A 13,180-nucleotide genomic window follows, 5' to 3' on the forward strand; every position below is an offset into this window, starting at 1 on the left:
CTAAAAAAAGATGATTTAGAAATCAAGGGCAGGCGAAAAAGCATTCATCTAATTTTAATATTCTTGAGTCAACCACCTTGTTAACTCTTCTGGTTGAGATGGCAACACCAAGATGATTGCAGAAATGTCAAACTGTTTTTTGTGTTTTCCTCTTAGGATGCTAATACTACAAAAATGGACATTTTCTCAATTATCTTTAGAAATGCTATCAATACTCAGATACCTTGTTATGGCAAAAATGTTTATGGCAAGCACTTGAAAAGACGTTGACCCTAAAATGTTGTGTCCTTATATTGTTCAGAACTTGAGAAGTATCTTACCTAGATTTTAAAGATTGTAAAAAAAACATTAAATGGGTTGTCCGGTCTAAAATTACAAGTTTGCAGTCACTATGTGACTGCAGACTTGTGAATCCTTATAGCGCAGGCACCGTGCATTTTGAGGATTCTCTGGTGCTGGCGCCATGAGAGAAAAGTATGTCATCTGCATACATGCGGTCCCATACCAACTAGACATGGGCAGCCTTGCTGTAAGCAAGTATATTGAGGAAGGCATGATCACGTCTCATCGAAATGTGTCTGGAAGTATGCAAACTACATACTTATGGCCACATGACCTCTTGCTGCTGATGCCAGCACCAGAGTATCCTCACAACGCACAGTCCATGCTATGTGAGGATTTACAAGTCTGCAGTCACGCACAGTGACTGCAGACTTGTAGTTTTATACCAGACAACCCCTTTAAGCTTATGGTTTTTGATTAGTAATTCTCAATTAGAAAGTTGATACAAGAGTCATGGATGTTTGATGTTCACAGGTTTCACTTTTACTTATCTATGTCATATATTTATTTTTTACCTATTTAACTCCTTTTATGACATTAATTTCCACATCACTTTATAGACATTATTTCTGTCCTTATTGGAGGCTCACAATATAAATTCCCTATCAGTATGTCACTGGAGTGTGGGAGGAAACCTGAGTATAGAAAGAAAAAAGTTTTTCCAACTCCAGACTGCAGGGGAATAATTTCATTGTGAGAACATATGGAGGCATTGCCTCAGCATGAGGAAACTGTAGTAAATGAAGGATAATCCAGCCCAATGGACATGCAATCTTCTTTATTCAATATACAATGTATCATACAGAGGACAATGGATAAAATATTTATATTAAAATCAAAGATGGCATCTACACTTTTCAGATACCATAGCACCCTTAATCATGATGCACAAAAATAAGCCCTCGATTAGCCCCTTCAAGAAAAATAAAAATGTACAAGCTTTGGAAAATGGTGACACAAAGTAAAATACTCTGAACTTTTTTTTCACCACTTAAATAGAAAAAAATACATGTATCATAGGTAGGGATGAGCGAGTATGTTTTGTTAACCCTTTCGCCGAGTATGATCGGGCGAGCACTGAGTAGATACAGCTGCTCGGTGATATGTTTGAATCGCTCCCGTGTGCATGATTTGCAACTGTTTGACAGCTTTAATACATGTGAGGAATGTCTATTTCTTACACATTATGTTATGATCTGCAACAAGCACTAAGGAAAGATAGGGGAAAGCTGTCCCTGCAGTGAGACTAAGCTGAATCCCTACGATGTAGCGGGCTGCCTGTTCCTAGCGAAAAGACCCACCTTGGTCCTCGGCTAGTCTGAACGAAGACCTATAGCATTAAGGGAGGAGTCCCTAAAATAACTAAGGGCTGGGACAAAAAATGGGACACCTCCTAAACAAAGAAGTTGTTGCAGAACACAAAAAGACAAACTGACAAAAGGTACTAGAGGTCCCAGAAGGACCAAGCGAACTGACAGAGAAAGGCACCGAAGCACCAGGCTAGAGAAACAGTCAAACACTGAAGTCCAGCACAGCCAGAAGGGAGGAGCTGGAATATAAAGGCAGATGGTAACGTGACCGCAAAACACAAGATGGAAAAAACAAACAGGAGGGTTCTTACACATTCCTTGCATGTATTAAAGCTGTCAAACAGTCGCAAATCATGCACACGAGAGTGATTCAAACATATCACCGAGCAGCTGTAACTACTCGGTGCTCGCCCGAGCATACTCGGCGAAAGGGTTAACAAAACATACTCGCTCATCACTACTAATCATAGGTATCAAACTGACCTGGACAATCATATTTCGAGGTAATTTTTACTACAAAATGAATGGTGTAAAAAACACAATAAACGAAAACAATGGTGGAACTGCATTTTTTTTCTCCATCTCATCTCATTTGGAATTTGTTTTCCAATTTATCACTACAGTATAGGATAAAATGAATTGTTCTATACATAACTACAGCTCATATTGCAATAATAAATCCATCAAATGTTTATGTCAATGGGAAAATGAAAAAAATATTGCTCTTGGAAGAAGTTAAGGAAAAAAAGCAAAAGCAAAAAAATTTAAAAGTACCTGCTCCTTAAAGGGTTAGATTGCTAAACCAAGAGTTTTAATTTCTATTTTAAATTTTGAAATATTTGGGAGCATTTGCCAAAATATAATTCCTGGTCAATGTCATACAATTTTCTTGCAGTAATGCTATATTAAAGAAAAATGATAGTTGTCTTAATCTCAGACTATACGAAATGTATCTTTTGTCATTATGAATGGTATTTTCTGTTGTGCACCTGGGTTAGAATTAGCATGGAATTTAATGATACTAGAGGAAAATCTAATTAAATTGCCTGAAATATACTCATTATTGGATTGATTTTGTTATTAATACTGCTATAATTCTGAATTTTAGCCTCATAATAGAATTATTTTAAACTATATTAACTTTTAATCCTTCCACTTCGAGTTACCCGTAGAGTTTCATGTATTGTGCTTGAAAATATTCAGAACTCAGTTGCTGCTAAAATGATTGCAGGGAGTAGGAATAGATATCAGTTTTCTTTTTTCTTTATTATTATTTTTTTATATCCTTTGTTTTTTTGGATAGGTTTACAAGTGTGGTTTCTGTTTACTGAAACATGGATGGCGTTACAGGAAGTAATGTCAAAGTTGAAAGATATCTGTGGTATATATTTTGGCAGCAAAATAATACACAAACGCCAAGCTGTCTTTATTTTTATAATTATTACAGGAAACTGATAAAGATATGAAAGTCATCACATTTAAAGAGTGCATGAATAAATCGGAATACACCAAAGTATATTCATGTAGCTTATTAAATTTTATATTTATAACTGTGTGCCATTATCAATTGTTTCTTAATCTCCTTTATAACATTTTACAAAACATTAACAGCAAGCATGCCTGCGCTCTGCAGTGTCCATGAATGATGGCATGCTGGATGGCAGCGCTCAGCTGTGATCCAGCCTGTCATCTCAATGCCATCCCAGCGTGGGAGAATTCTCCTGCTCAGGCGCTGAGCGCTGAGAATTTTCCCACGCTTTCAGTGACGTGCATGAGGTGAGCTGAGTTCATTGGACATGACCTCGGCTCATCTTTATGCCGTCACAGCCAGACACTGAGGAGCGCAAGCATGCCTGCGCTTCTCAGTGTCTGCCACATGGCAAGCTGGATGGCAGCGTTCTGCTGCGGTCCAGCCTGTCATGTGAATGTAACAGAGCCGAAGCTGTCGTGGGTACCATGGAAAGGTAAGAATGATGTTGCTTTATTATTTTACTTTTATTGCAGGAGATCATTGGCTTCAGCTGGAATGGGCATGATGGTAAGTATGGTTTAATTTAGAACAATAAAGAATTGTGTCTTTATTTCAATTAAAGGACTTTATTCTGGGTGTTTGTGTTTTTTTGTAACATTGACTATGGGGTTAGTAATGGGGGTGTCTTATAGACGCCTCTCCATTACTAACCTGGGCTTGATGTCAGCTGGCATTATAAGCTGACATCAACCCCAACCCTATTACCTCATTGCCACCGCTACAGGGCAGTGGGAAGAGCGAGGCTAAGTGCCAGAATTGGCGCATCCTATGTATGCGCCATTTCTGGGGCGGCTGGTGGCTGGTGTTTCTAGCCTGGGAGGGGGCCAATATTCATGGCACCCTTCCTGGGCTAATAATATCAGCCCCCAGCTGTCTGCCTAGCCTTTGGTAGCTATTAAAATAGGGGGGACCCCACGTCATTTTTTTGGGTTCCCCCTTTTTAATAGCTAGTAAAGGCTAGGTATTCAGCTGGGGGCTGATATTAATAGCCTGGGAAGCTCCGTGGGTATTACCCCCTTCCCAGGCTTCAAACATCTGCCCCAGCCGTCTGCTTAACCTCCGCTAGAGACTAAAATTACGGGGAACCCCACGCCAATTTTTTTTTTAATAAATCCTTTATTTTAACACTAAATGACAAGTACAGTAATCAACACTATCACTGTACTTCTTATATATGTGACTGACATGTTTCTGTCTATCTAATCTATGTGTGATGCTCTATTCTTTCTGTTATAAATTGTCGGGTACCATTGCTGATTTGCCGGCCGACTTTTTTAAACAGACGGTGCATGAAAACACTAATATTTTTATAAATAAATCCTTTACACTAAATGACAAGTACAGTAACCAACACTGTCACTGTACTTATTATATATGTGACTGACATGTTTCTATCTATCTAATCTATGTGTGATGCTCGATTCTTTCGGTTCTAAATTGTCGGGTACCGGTGTATGCCGCTGCTGAATTGCCGGCTTTTCATGTTTCATTGTGAGCACTGTTCCCATCAATTTGGGCAACCACTGTAATGCCACAACCACCATGGCTGTGGCATTACAGTGAGTGACAGACAATCCCTGCATAATTGGTGCTCTAAATAGCGCCAGACATGCAGGACATGCTTTTGGTGCACGAACAGTTATCGAACATAACCTCGAACAGACAAATTTTTTGCAAATCGTTCGCGTTCGTCGAACGACTCGAACACCGCCCAAAACAGCTCGAATTTGAGATTGGCGAACAGTTCTAGTCGAACACCACTCATCTCTACTAGTGACCCATGCTGAATTCCGAACACGGACTTCTCTGAGAAGTCTGTTTTAGTGTTCAGAGTTTGAATGCTGAGAGAGCGAGATTCTGTGGGGGTGCTCTGCCTCCTTTGTCAGCCCAGTAGACCTTACTATGACCATTTTAAAGCCCTTCTACAGCACCAAGGTTTGGGTTCTCATTGATTTCTATGTGGTTCAGGTTTTGTACCTGAACCAAACTTTGGACTAAAATTCGGTCAAACCGAAGAACTCGAACATCCATGGGTCCGCTCATCCCTAGTGTTGACATTTCTGGAACTTCTTTTGATATAATGACATATGTTTTTAGCAAGATTTAATAAATCTTATATTTTATTCTCTATAAAAGTGTGGACAATTTTTCTTATAGGATTTCATATTCATTCTTAAGCAAAAATTATCATATATGTAAAGACATTGAGGTAACAAGTAAAAAAAACAAAATAAAATCCTCAAATTAAAAGTATCCAAGGCATCAAATACTGTATATTCCTCAGCAAGGTTCTTTTTTGATCAAGTCATATATAGGATGAAAAAAGTAAAATGTTTCTTTGGTCATTGGTCTTTATCCAACCATGAATTGAAACAGTTGGTTGGTCTCCTTGGCACTATGGCAAAGAGTTGCTCCTAGAGAGCCGAGAGTTGAAGGAGCAGTGCACAAGAATCGTCTACTACAAAAATAAGAATACTCAATTGTTCAATGAAAATACGGAATTTGGTTATATATTATGTTGAATGTTCATATTAACATAACATTAGACTTTATTTTAACAGACATAAAATATTAAACAAGTGTACAAATATGGAGAGTGAGGCAACACATCCAGTGAAATGCAATTTTTAATAACCCATGTGATGTTTCAGCTCCAGTGAGCTTTTCTCCAGCATGTTTAACAGCAAGGTAAGAACATAAAACATGTAATTTATTTGCTCTCCTCTTTCTCCCTAAGGAAAATGTGACATCACAACATGGCATAAAAATACAAAGTAATGACACAGTGAAGAGATAATTAATTTAGTTAAATTGCACCTGTCAGGCCCAAATGGAATGGAGGCGAAACAGGTGCTTGATGCCAGATATCTTCCTCTAGATCCTGAATGGAATAGAATTTGTGGCAAGATGCATTGAGGTGTATAACAATGTTCAGACTAATTTTATTTTCTAAGAAGCTTGTGCCTCTTGATGAATCAGGTGCCTGTGACTCCAGAACATCCACTCATCATGAACAATGCCGATTTTGATGAATCGGGCCATAATCTCTATTTCTGTCTAGTACTCAATTCTATTCCCTTGCTGTTCTTAGTCCCTGTTGCATCTTCCTTGTTTTTTTATCTATCTTCTGTTCTATGGTACTGTTCTTCAAGGCCCTTCGAGATCCATATTCTAGACCTAACCCTACCACATTGTTGACATTGGTCTTTAAATTTTACCTCTGAACCTTTTGCTGTTCTTATTACTCCTGAAATTGTTTCAGGGTCTTGTGGATTTCCTTGAAAAAAAGTCCAGACTTTTTATAGGGTCACTTGGATTCTGGCTTCTTGCCTTAGATTACAAACAGTAGTCTTAGGGTTATGTTTACCGCAATGATACAAAATCTAAAAAAGAAGATACTTTTTATCAAGTCATCAAAAGCTAAATAATATCTCCATCAGAGATTTATAATGTACTGCTCAACTAGATGACAGATCCTTTTTAGGATATATGAAACCTATTCAAGCAAACAAATTGAGTCAGTGTTGCAATGACAGTAGCAATTCTTTCACTGGCAATGAGGAGTAAGCTGATACATTATTATGTTTTACATATAATATATTTTAAGCAGCATGTGAGATTTTTTTTCCGCTAATTTGTTCTTTTGTCACTTGTACACTTGTCACATAAGGCATTTCTACTGCCACTGTTTACAGTTATGAGTGGCATTCACTTGAGGTATGACAATAAATATAGTCTATTCCAAGCCAGCTTTTATTTTATGAAGTAGTATATCTAGAATAATGAGAAGAGGTTAAGAGGACACCAACAATAGGGAAGATTGATGGCACATTATAGCAGCAAATAGCAAAAACACACATTTTATTTCAATTGTAGTGGAAAAGATTGATAAACATATCAGGATGAATTTTTATGTTTGAGAACTCACATAAAAAAAACCCACATTTTTGACAAAGATTTCCAAAACATCAAGAATTTTTCACTGAACAGTAACGAAACTACAATAATTAGGCATAAAAGACAGCCATAATTGTTGGCTGTATCTACGAGAATAAAGTATGTATTTATAGTATTATATATATATATAGATATATATATACATTATGTATACATTATTAGTATTATACAGTATATATATCTATCTATATATATGTATATATGCCTTATTTTGCGGATAATAAGACTCACCGGATTATAAGACGCACCCCAAATTTTGGGGTGCAAAATAGGAAAAAATTATTATTTTTTTTAAATTAAATGGTGCGCCTTATAATCCTTGTTACCTGGGGGCAGCGGTGGTGGAGCCGAGGTCACAGGAGCCAGGGTCACACATACCGGATATTAGTGGCAGAGGTGGCTGCGGCTGGAGTCGGGCGATGCTGCGGGCCCCATCCTCAGAAGAAGAGTCAGTGTTTTAAGGCGGTGGCGGCTGCAGCAGTAGCGGGGCGATGCTGCGGCCCCATCCTCAGAGATCTCGATCGGCGGCAATTTTACTGAAGCATAGCACAGGGCTATGTCAGGGCTGTTTATGGGATAGGGAACCTCCCCTCCGCTCACCGCCGACTTCTGAGGACGGGGCCGCAGCATCACCCTGCTGAACTTGCCCAGCTCCCACCGCCACCACCACTGCCTTGAATCACTGACACTTCTGAGGATGGGGCCGCAACATTGCCCAGCTACCGCCGCGGTCGCCGCCAACCTCATGTGTCTGGGATTCTAATCTGAAGCCGCCCCGCTCAGGTAAAATACCATAACTTCTCAATATAAGACGCACCCCCTTTTTCCTCCCAAATTTGGGGGGAAAATGCGTGTCTTATGATCCGAAAAATATGGTATACAGTGCCTACAAGTAGTATTCAACCCCCTGCAGATTTAGCTGGTTGACACATGCGGAATTAACTTGGCATTGTGACATTTGTACTGTAGATCAGCCTGGAAGTGGGAAATGCACTGCAGCAAATTTTGTTTTTGTTTTTTTTTAATTTTTTTTTTAAAACGTTAAAAGTTAATTCAGAGTGTCATTTATTATTCAACCCCTCAAACCACAAGAATTCTGTTTGGTCCCCCAAAAGTAGTAAGAAGTAGTTCAGGCACCAAGAATAATGAGCTTCACATGTGTGGATTAAAGATCTCTTTTGCCAGCCTTTTCTGACTATTTAAGACCCTCCCCAAACTTGTGAACAGCACTCAGACATGGTCAACATGGGAAAGACAAAGGAGCATTCCAAGGCCATCAGAGACAAGATCGTGGAGGGTCACAAGGCTGGCAAGGGGTACAAAACCCTTTCCAAGGAGCTGGGCCTACCTGTCTCCACTGTTGGGAGCATCATCCGTAAGTGGAAGGCTTATGGAACTACTGTTAGCCTTCCACGGCCTGGACAGCCTTTGAAAGTGTCCTCCCGTGCCGAGGCCAGGCTTGTCCGAAGAGTCAAGGCTAACCCAAGGACAACAAGGAAGGAGCTCCGGGAAGATCTCATGGCAGTGGGGACATTGGTTTCAGTCAATACCATAAGTAACGTACTCCACCGCAAAGGTCTCCGTTCCAGACGAACCCGTAAGGTACCTTTACTTTCAAAGCGTCATGTCAAGGCTCATCTACAGTTTGCTCATGATCACTTGGAGGACTCTGAGACAGACTGGTTCAAGGTTCTATGGTCTGATGAGACCAAGATCGAGATCTTTGGTGCCAACCACACACGTGACGTTTGGAGACTGGATGGCACTGCATACGACCCCAAGAATACCATCCCTACAGTCAAGCATGGTGGTGGCAGCATCATGCTGTGGGGCTGTTTCTCTGCCAAGGGGCCTGGCCATCTGGTCCGCATCCATGGGAAGATGGATAGCACGGCCTACCTGGAGATTTTGGCCAAGAACCTCCGTTCCTCCATCAAGGATCTTAAGATGGGTCGTAATTTCATCTTCCAACAAGACAACGACCGAAAGCACACAGCCAAGAAAACCAAGGCCTGGTTCAAGAGGGAAAAAGTCAAGGTGTTGGAGTGGCCTAGTCAGTCTCCTGACCTTAACCCAATTGAAAACTTGTGGAAGGAGCTCAAGAATAAAGTCCACATGAGACACCCAAAGAACCTAGATAACTTGGAGAAGATCTGCATGGAGGAGTGGGCCAAGATAACTCCACAGACCTGTGCCGGCCTGATCAGGTCTTATAAAAGACGATTATTAGCTGTAATTGCAAACAAGGGTTATTCCACAAAATATTAAACATAGGGGTTGTATAATAATTGACCCACACTTTTATGTTTAAAATTTAATAAAATTCAACTGAGCAACATAACTTTTTGGTTTGTAAGATTTATGCTTCTGTTCATAAAACCTACTCTCGTTTGCAGTTTGAAGGCTCTAACTTATTTGCATCTTATCAAACCAGCTAAATCTGCAGGGGGTTGAACACTACTTTTAGGCACTGTATATATGGACTAGAAGCAGTAAATATAATTTTGAAGTACAGAGGTACATCATTTGGAACACTAGATGCTTCACTATGTGGATTTTACAAAAATCTGAAATCAGTTACATTCCACTGTAAGACCTTTAACAATTTGTGACACTTTCGAGTCAGTTATATCAATATTTCTCGGCCTATTTTGCCAGAGGATCACATGCTGCCTAATAATGTTGCACTCCTTGGTAAAAGGTGTTGATATCCTTAGGCCGCACCTTCACTCATTACACAAATACACATCCTGTTTTTGGCATTTTTTGCCGTAAAAAAAAAACAGTAATAGTGTCTCTCTGACTGGTCAGACAACAATATATCTGTTTAAAAGAGTCTGGTGTACGTCACATAACTGGTTTTGCAGTTCCACTGGTCAAATCTCTGTATTATCCTGCTTTTGGCATTTTTTGCAGTAAAAAAAACTGTAATAGTATCTCCCTGACTGGTCAGACAACAATATATCTGTTTAAAAGAGTCTGGTGTAGGCCAGAAAAATAGAACTGTGGGTTTGCAGTTCCATGGGTCAAATATCTGTATTATCCTGTTTTGGGCATTTTTTGCCGTAAAAAAAACAGTAATAGTATCTCCCTGACTGTTCAGACACAAATTTATCTGTTTGAAAGATTCTGGTGAATGCCACATAACTATAACTGTGGTTTTGCAGTTCCACGGTTCAAATCTCTGTATTATCCACTTTTGGGCCTTTTTTACATAAAAAAAACAGTTTGACTGTGTCGCTGGCTGTTCAGCCCCAATTATATCTATTTAAAAAAATCTGGTATACGGCAGTAAATTAGAACTGTGGTTTTGCAGTTCCACGGTTCAAATCTCTGTGTTATCCAGCTTTTGGTATTTTTTCCATAAATAAAAACAGTAATAGTGTCTCCCTGATTGTTCAGACACAAATATATATGCCACAACCAACAGCCACATCTTCTCGCTCCCACTTCTTCACCGAATTACTAGGGAAGCACACTACAACACCACTATTGCGAACTGATCAGTGTGAACAGGTTATTAATTGGATAGCAGATAATACTTCCAGTTACCTAGGCACCACCACCTCTGGTCTGTCTTCCACACGGTCAAGTTTTAGTAGCCATGAGTCTCGACCGCATATTCCTCCTCACCCTGATGCTCCTTCCTCCCACCCTGCCGTGTGTCGTCAGACAGCAACTGATCCCACACTTGGACACTCTGAAGAGCTGTTCACTGGTCCATTTCCATATTTGTGCCCCTCGCCTGCTCCGTTTGAAGTGGTGGAAGAGGAGATCCCATGTTGCGATGCCCAAATATTTGAACAGCCATGGCCAGAGGAAGTCGACGCTGGCAATTTGTCACAAGAGGTGGACGATGACTAGACACAATTGCCACGAAGTGAGGAGGAGGATCGTGGTGCGCAAGTGGAAGAGGAGGAGGTGGTGGATGATCTAGTAACTGACCCAACGAGGCAGAAGGACACACAGAGCGAGGCCAGCAGCACACAGGGGGAGGGAGGCAGAGCACCCCAACAGGCAGGAAGATGCAGTGTGGTGGCAGCACACAGAAGGTGGGGAACAGTTCAGCGTAACACCAGCACGAGGAACGTTGCCAGTACAACCGGTAGGTCTTCCAAGTCTGGAATTTTTTTTTTTAAAGACTCTGCTGATAACCCCAAAAAGGCCATTTGTACCACCTGACATGCCAGCATCAGCAGGGGTGACAAAACTACCAGCCTGACCACCACCAGCATGATCAGGCACATGGCAGCAAAGCACCCGACTTTGTGGGGCAAACCCCAGGGTCCACGACCAGTGTCAGCGGGTGTCACCACTGCTTCTTCCGCTGTTGTGCGTGAAATAGTAACTCCTGTTGAGTGTGCAAGTCAATCCCCTGTCCATACTGCATGCAAAGATGCCCCCTCCTCTCAGTCTTCACTTGTTATGACAGTTTCTCAATGAACAGCATCAATGTCCAAGTCCACGTCCCACCGCAGCGTTCAATTGTCCATATCCCAGACCTTTGAACAAAAGCGCAAATTCGCAGCCAAACACCACAGACCTAAATTCACACATTTCACGACTGCTTGCGTTGGAAATGCTGCCTTTCAGGCTGGTGGAGACGGAATCCTTCCGCAACCTTATGGCGGTCGCCGTCCCTCGGTACTCGGTCCCAATCCGACACTATTTTGCCCGGTGTGCCATCTCCGCACTACACAAGCACGTGTCCCTAAACATCTGCTGTGCCCTCAACAATGCAGTTACTGGCAGAGTCCACCTGACAACGGACACGAGGACAAGTGCTTGTTTCCAGGGACGGTACATCTCCCTGACGGCACACTGGGTAAACATAGAGGAAGCTGGGACCCAGTCAGACCTTGGGACGGAACACATCCTCCCCACACTGAGGATTGCGGGCCCTATGTCAGTCAGAGTTGCCCCCACAGTGTACAGCTCCTGCGCATCATCCCCCTCCTCCTCCTCATGTTCAGCCTCCATCTCAGATATCACCACATAAGTTACAAGCTGGAAGCACTACAGTACTGCCTCAGCCAAGCAGCAACAGGCTGTGCTGAAACTTATAAGCTTAGGTGATAAACCTCACACTGCTTGTGAGTTGTGGACAGCTGTGAAAGAGCAGGCATATCTGTGGCTGAGACCGCTGAACCTACATCCAGGCATGGTCGTGTGTGACAATGGCCGTAACCTGGTGGCTGCTCTGAGGCGAGGCGAGATCACACACGTACCATGCCTGGCTCATGTGCTTAACCTCGTGGTTCAGCGGTTTCTTAAATCGTACACCGAGTTGCCTGATCTGCTCGTCAAAGTACGCCGCCTCTCAGCTCATTTTCGCAAGTCGGCTACAGCTTCCGACTCCCTTGCTGTGTTGCAGCAGCGTTTGCAGCTTCCGACACACCAACTGGTGTGATGTCCCCACACGTTGGAACACTACCCTCCACATGTTGCAAAGGATTTGTGAGCAGAAGAGAGCAGTTGTTGAGTACCAGCTGCAACAAGGCCATCGATAATCAGGTCAGACTCCACACATAAGACCTCAGGAGTGGACCTGGATGTCTGACATATGTACCATCCTGACAAACTTTGAGGAGTCCACCAAGATGGTGAGTGGCGATGATGCCATCATTAGCATCAGCATCCCACTTGTCTGTCTTTTGCAATGCTCTCTTCAGAGAATTAAAGAGGAGGCATTGCAGCCAGAGTATGATGAGATGGATCAAGAACCCGTAATGGGCGATTACACACAGCCCAGCCTCTTCTCATCCCAACGTGCATTGGGGGACAATGAGGGAGAGGAGGAGGAGGAGGAGGAAGAACAGGAGCAGGTATCAGGCGCTGTAGACGGTAGTACCTGTACAACTGTCATACCGTCGGTTCAGAGTGGGTGGCCTGAGGACAGGAAGGAGGAGGAGGAGAGCATGGTCAGTCGTCATCTTGGTGAGGACACAAAAGTCTTGCCCGTTACCAGTCTGGCACGCATGGCTGACTTTATGTTACCCTGCCTTAAACGTGACCCTCGCGTTGCCAAAATGTTGGGTGA

This window comes from Phyllobates terribilis, unplaced genomic scaffold, assembly GCF_046119375.1.
Source record: "Phyllobates terribilis strain yellow unplaced genomic scaffold, ASM4611937v1 Scaffold_7__3_contigs__length_470593459, whole genome shotgun sequence".
NCBI classification, from domain to species: Eukaryota; Metazoa; Chordata; class Amphibia; order Anura; family Dendrobatidae; genus Phyllobates; species Phyllobates terribilis.